The sequence below is a fragment of the Notamacropus eugenii genome, chromosome 1 (assembly GCF_028372415.1).
Source record: "Notamacropus eugenii isolate mMacEug1 chromosome 1, mMacEug1.pri_v2, whole genome shotgun sequence".
Lineage (NCBI taxonomy): Eukaryota > Metazoa > Chordata > Mammalia > Diprotodontia > Macropodidae > Notamacropus > Notamacropus eugenii.
This window is the reverse complement of record NC_092872.1, coordinates 449,499,232-449,506,552: the sequence shown is the minus strand read 5'-3', so window position 1 is coordinate 449,506,552 and position 7,321 is coordinate 449,499,232.

Below are 7,321 nucleotides of genomic sequence, written 5' to 3'. Positions count from 1 at the left end.
AGAAGTAATTATACTAGCATGGAGACATAACCAGTCTTAGAGTCAGGAAAAACTCTGACGTGCTGGTTTTGCGATCATGGACAAAGTCATTTGCTATCTCTGGGTCCCAGGCAATTTTCTAAGATTCTAAGTTTCAGAGAAGGTGCCAGTCTGCTTTGGTAGAGGGAACCTCCTCAGTCTATACTAATGAAAATACAGGTCTATTTTTTAAATGCTTTTAAAGTGGTCAATTTCTGTGACTAATTAGGTTCATTCAAGGCACTAAGATTCCCTATTCCCCTTGGTATTATTTCTGACTATTTTCCTCCAGTATAAGTGCCTGCTGGCTCTGGTTTGTGGAAGGAGGGGCAGGGGCTGACAAGGAGATGATGGGCAGATGCTTGGAACTATAAACACTGGTCAGGGATAGTGCCAATTTGGGGGAAAAGGCAAGTGATCTGGGTGTAAGCAGATCCTGAGTGAAGAGGCTGGTCAGGGCACTGAGCCAAGGTCTAAGACATGGAGGGAACTGAATCCAGCTTTTGGATCTTTCCCATTCGGGATGGCACTAGTCCTTGATCTCTTTACCCATAAGAAAGCTGAGATGTTGGGGGTAGGGTTTCAGTACCTTTTCCCCTTGAGGGGTGGGGTCCCCTTGGTCCTTCAGTTTCTGATCTCTCTGATCCGTCTATTCTGAGGAGAATGACGTAAGGCCAGAGACTTCCCAAGAATACTGAAGAAGGTCCCAGCATCAAAGGTATTGCTACTGTTAACTGAGCTAAAGCTACAGTGGAAAGAACCTTGAATTTGGAGTTCAGAGGCCTAGGTTTAACTTCAGAGCCTTCCACTTACTATTTGTACAAGTATGGGCTAGCAATTCATCTTCTTTGAGGTTGTTTTGTCTTTTAGTCGTTTCAGTCATGTCTGATTCACCTGATCCCACCGGGGGTTTTCTTGGCAAAGATACTGCAGTAATTTGCCATTTCCTTCTCCAGTTCATTTTACAGATGAAGAAACTGAGGCAAGCAGGGTTCAGTGACTTTTCCAAGGTCACACAGATAGTAAGTGTCTGAGGTTGAATCTGAACTCAGATCTTCCTGACTCCACGTTGGGGTGCTCTATCCACTGCGCTACCTAGTTGCCCTTCTGTGAGGCTAGGTTCACAGAATCTTAAAATTGGAAAGGACTTTAGAAATTATAAGGATGAGAATGATGATAAAAATGGCTGACATTTATTTACACAGTGCTTTGAGGTTTGCATTTAACCTTCTCATTTTAGGGATGAAGACGCCGAGGCCCAAAGAAAAGTAGTTTTCCTTGCAGGATGGTTGAGAGGAAAGTTCTTAAAAACCATAAATTGTCAAAGAAACAGAAGATGCTGTTACTCTCTGTTGTCAGTCTCACTGAGCCGACATGGCTTTTGCTTAGGGCTCTGTGTGGTCGGGGAGGGGGATGTCTCTTTCAAGAGGATGGGAGGTTTGGGGGCTTCCCTGAGCCTGAGAAGAATAAAAAGAAAAATAAGATTTCCATGAAGGCCAGCCCTTAGCAGATGCCCTTGGGCGGTGTATCCCTCTGACTGCATTCCTCTCTCCCTCCTCCCAATTTCTCTTGCCAACCCCCAATCCTAGGATCTATGGGATGGAATTTCTTTCTCTCCTGCACGCTCTGACCTCTCCATTCTCCCAGTTTTTTTTTAAATGTTCTTATTTACAAAGCTCTATCTAGTATTAATGCTCATTAAAGTAATAATAATAAAAACTTAAATATGCATAGCATTTTACAGTTTATAAAGCACTTGCTTTGCAATAAAATACTTTACAACTATTACTGATAAGGATAATATAAATTGATTTAAAAGAAAGAACTAATAAATAGAAGTATGTACTGGATAATTTTAAATATATGTGCTTATTTGTGTCTATGGGTAGCCATGATGGGGGAGGGCAGAGGAGAGGGAAAAAAAGGAATTTACATGATAACTTTGTTGTGTATTTGGCATTCTTCCAACTTTTAGCAGTGACATCAGGACAATTCAATTCCCTTGCTAGAAGGTAGTGAAAGGGGCCAAAGGAGGAATCGAAGCACAGCTGGGTGGTGCTCCTGGGGTGGGGGACGGGTGACAACAGGATGGGGGCACATCTGGGGAGTGTTTCTAGGGTGTCATGGGAGCACAGCTGAGTGATATGTCTGGAGAGGGATAGGAGCATAGCTAGGTGGTGCTTCTGAGGTGGGGGTGGGAGTGGGAGAGGGAGAATACAGCTGGATGGCAATCCTGGAGTGAAGATCTAGTCCCTTCCCCTAAGGAGCTCATTCATGTTGTAATGTTAATGAAATAGAAAGATCTTCCCTGTCCATTAATATTTCTATGTGCCCAGATGTGATACATCCTAAATCACATAGAGCCCATTGGGGAAGGAACTTTCTTAAAGAAAAGATTGCTTAGGGGAGGCTTGCTTGTAGGAAGGCTTTCACACCTTTCAGTACTAAGCTAATTAGGCACTAGGTCAGGAGGGTTGTGATGCCTTCTGGCTCTGAGAAGTGTATATATACTCTGAGTTTGTATTTTGCTTTGGGGGTTCGCTCATGATAAGAATCTTTTGATTTCCTGGTTGAGACTCTGAGTAGCCATATGTTCAGAGACATCCCCCCACCCTGCCCTGAATGCTTAGATAAATGTCTGTGCCTGCTTGATCCATGATGTATGTAAAGTGTATAGCAATATTGCTTTACTCAGACAGTTGGAGCCCTGTCTGTTGGTCTTTGTGCTAATTTCTCTGCTTGTATTTTCTCCAAGTTCAGGGTGCTGACCTTTCCCCTGAACTAGTGAATATAATTAAAAGTAGGATTGTTAACCCCTTTTTGAGCAGTCTTTCCTTTAAAAGCAGGTCAAAGAACCTGTGCTAGCAGGTTATCCTGGGTGTACTAGGATGCTTGCTGTTACAATAGTCTAGTGGAAAGATTAAATGCAGACACAAATAGTCCCAACATACATTAGTGTGTAAATGCCCCAAGAACATGAAAGAATAATTAAGGATGTCAGGGAAGGTTTTTTGGAGGAGGTCATATTTGAGCTGGGCCTTGAGGACAGTATGGATGAAGTCACAAAGGTAGGAAGGTGTAGGATGTCTTTGGTAAATAGTTCAATTTGCCTAGGAGCCATATGAGATAAGACTGAGAAAAGGGTGAAGCCCAGATCATAGAGGGTCTTAAATGCCACAGTTGGGGCTTTAGCCTTCCCTTGTTTGCAGCACAAAAGCCATAGAAGTCTTTTGAACAGGGGAAATGATGTGTTCAATGAAATATATTAGGAGAGGAGTCTGACAGTACATGAAGGATGAATTAGAGGGAGAAAGACTAGAAATGGGGTGGGCTTTCAAGAGGCTACTACAATAATTCAGATGAGAAGGGTTGAATGTCTGAACTATGATAATGGTTATAGTAGAGAGGAGACACAGGAGATCAGAAAGTTAGTCATGAAATTAGAGAAAACTTGACAACTGATCTGGTGTGGAGGCAGGTGAAGGTGAAAGAGAGTGAAGAGTCAGTGTGATGATGAAGTCTGTGACCCGGGTGACTTTGTCTTGGGAAAACTGGAAAATAGTGGAAGGTGAGCTGGGACAGGAGGAGAGAATAAGCTTAGTTTGGGGCATTCAAAATCTAAACCACCGGCAGCACTTGAGGTGGAAATGTTTAGAAGGTAATTGGAGATGTGGGTCTGAAGTTTGTGAGAGAGATCAGGATTGAATATGTAGATTTATAAGTCATTCTCATAAAAAGGCAATTAAAGTTATAGGAGTTAAAGCCGTAACTCTACCACCAGAAAGTTTGTAGAGGAGAGGACCAAGGATTAAAATGTAAGGGTAGGAGAAAGAAGGGGAATTAGCTAAGGAAACCAAGAAGCTCAGAGAAGCGGGAGGAGAACCAGAGTTGGTTTGCTCAAAGGACACTTATTCTTTTGACTATGTGTTTGAGGGGGTATAGATGAGGGAGGAAGGAAGAGTTCTAGGACCGAATACCTGTTCTGTTGCTGACTAGCTGTGTGAGCCTGGGAAAGTCACATGCCGTTTTCTTTTCTTTTCTTTTTTTTAATATTAATTTCCACAAGATTTTGAGCTCCAAATTCTCTCCCCAACTCTCTCCTCCCCTGCCCCAAGATGGCTTGCCTTCTGATTACCCCTTCCCCCAGTGAAAATCGCATTCCTTGAATAAATCGCAGTTTCCTCATCTGTCAAATGTGGAATCCTTGTACTCTCTACCTCCCAGGTTGTGATAATGGTGTTTGTAAACATGAAAACACTTGAGAAAGTGGTATTTATTATTGCTGAGCACTTCTCCCTCCCTCTTAGCGTCTTTTTTTCTGCTCCTCCCCACCCCCACTTACCTACTGCCACCCCCAGCCCAGAGAGATCTCTCTGGCCCAGCCAAGCAGCTGCTGACGGCCACCAATCATTACCCGCATACTGCTGGCTCCCATTCCCAAAGCTCTTCTTATTAGCCAGGGCTGCTCTCCATTTAACACGCCTTTGAAATCTTATCTTCTCATCTTGTTTTCTGTTTCCTTTTTCTGCTGGGACCTCATCTGTTTGCCAGCATTGCCTGACCAGTGTCTCCCATGTGTTTCCCATTTGGAGGGTGATGTGTCTCCCACCACTTCTCTCCTGGCCTTTCTAAGTGGTGTCAGTCACTTGGGTTTGCTACCAGTTGTTCCTCACCCCCACCCCCCGGCTTCTCCTCAAATCTTGGCTCCAGTATTTGCCGTTCCAGCACCAGCTCTAATGACTGCTCTTTGGGTTCTGAGGCCAATGGAGCTCCAAGGAGTCACCTCCTCTTCGTTTTAAGAATCGACCTTTGCTCACTTCTGGGATCACAACTCCCTCTTCTCCATCATGACCTCATCCTCTTGTCCGAAACTGTCACCCTTTGGAAGGCAGAAGGGTGGTAAGTGGGTAAGGACAGACGAGTGGCCTTTGACTCTCCTGAAGCTCATTCTCCTCTGGTTTCCAGGTCACTGCACTGACCCGGTTCCTCTCCCGCCTCTCCGATTGCTCCTTCTCTGTCTTCTTGGCTAGCTTTTCTTCTTCCTTCTGACTTCAGAGTCTCCCCAAGGTCCCATCCCTGACCCTCTTCTCCTCTTTATAAGTGCTTCTTTGTTAACCCTCTCCTGTCCTATGGCTCTAAAGGCTTCAGTCATGAGGATGACTTACCTGTTTGTAAATCTAGTTCAGATCTCTCTGGCAAACTAGTCACATCTCCAGCTACCTGCTAAGGATCTCCTTCTGCCTAGTGGCTTCTTTTTCTTTAGGGGTCACTATGTCCTGCTTTGAGGCTTACTACCTTTTCTTCTACAGACTGTCACCTACTTTTCTCAAGAGAGCAAAGGACTCATCCAAAGTCACAGTTACCTTTCGGGCTGGCAGGAAATGGTAGTGGAGAAAACTCTGGAGTTGGAGTCAGGAAGGCATGAGTTCCAATTCCACCTCAGATGTTATATGTCTAACCTTAATTTGAAGTGACTGCGCGACTCTGGGAATCACTTAATCTCTTTTAACCTTTTCTGTAATTGAGGATAAAATAACACCTACCTGTCTTAATATGGACTCAAAGGTTCGGAATACCACGGAATACAGGAAAAGGCAGCAATCTCCCTCATCTTCCATTTATGTTGCAAGGGGAAAAACCCAAGAGGTACATGGTTAGGGACAGAGTTCCTAGTCATAGCCCTTGATATCAGGGAGAAGGGGGTGAATCCTGACATCAGGTTATTTGTTGTTGTTGTCATTTTTCAGTTGTGTCTGACTTTTCATGACCTCATTGGGGTTTTCTTGGCAGAGATATTGGAGTGTGTTGCCCTTTCCTTCTTCAGCTCAGTTTACAAATGAGGAAACTGAGCAAACAGGGTTGAGTGAACTTGCCCAGGGTCACACCGCTAGCATATATCTGAGATCAGATTTATAATCAGGTCTTCCTGATTCCAAGCCCAGTGCTCTATCCACTAGCTGCCCCATATCAAGGCATTTAGTCTTTGATTTAACCCTTGTTTTCTGTATTTCCCAAATTAAAGACTTGAAAAATAAGTACAACTGCTGAATCCCTAGTCATAGTCTTGGATGTACAGTCAGGCTTCTTAGGAGAGGAGAGGGAGAGAGAGAGAGAGAGAGAGAGAGAGAGAGAGAGAGAGAGAGAGAGAGAGACAGAGAGAGAGAGAGAGAGACAGAGAGACAGAGAGACAGAGAGACAGAGAGAGACAGAGAGACAGAGAGAGACAGAGACAGAGAGACAGAGAGACAGAGAGAGAGAGAGAGAGAGAAAGAGACAGAGACAGAGACAGAGAGAGGCAATGTTTAGATTGAGGGGAGGTACCAAGTGCAGGGTCATGTGATCAGAGAGGATGGACTCACACAGGGCAGTACAATGGTTCCTGGATGTGGGGGAATGTGGGCCAATGTGGGGGAAAGTGGGATGGATTTTTTACAGGGTTCTTCTCTGAGTCAAGCAGGACTGGGCACTGGGGGCAGGGGAGCTCAGACCTGGATTGTAGATCTAGGTTTAGGTTTGGTGCTGTTTCAGGCTACAAGGAACAGAGGGAAAGAGGACTTGGGACTGTTACTGCTGGTCTTATTCTGAAAGGGTGATCTAGCTTCCCTAGCAAGAGTTTTTAAGTTTCTGCACAACTTCTTCATCTCTCCTGTTGGACAGGGAGGCTACTGTATTCCTTACACTACCCCTAAGGGTTGCTGTAAGGATCAGATGAGATAAAATATGTAAAAGGACTTTGCAAACCTTAAAATACCATACAAATGCTAGCTCTTATTATTTGAGATCACTACCTCATTTTCTCTGGGATAATCATCTTGACACTCACTACCTATATGACCAAGTCAACTCACTTCTTTGTGCCTCAGTTTCCTCATGTGTAAAATAAGGAGATTCAACTAGATAGCCTCTAAAGTTCCTTCCAATTGTAAATCTATAACCCTATCATGCTTATGATCTTTTCTCCTGAGATCATCACCTACTTTTCCTTGGGGAGCATTACCTCTTTTTTTTTAAATCACTACCTTCTTTTGCCTGGACATCACCACCTTCTCTTTTCTAAGATTATGCTTTCATTAATTCAACAAATATTTATCAAGTTCTTACTATGAACAAGTGAAGAAGCATTTATTAAGCACTCACTATATTACAGAATTGTGTTAAGTGCTGGAGTTACAAGTACAAAAGAATAACACCCTGCCTTCAAGAAGTTTAGATACTTATGGGGAAGACAATACACATAGGGAAGAGGTGGTCATAGAGCAACTGATTGAGTATCTCAATAGATGATACTAAAGAGATACTCTTT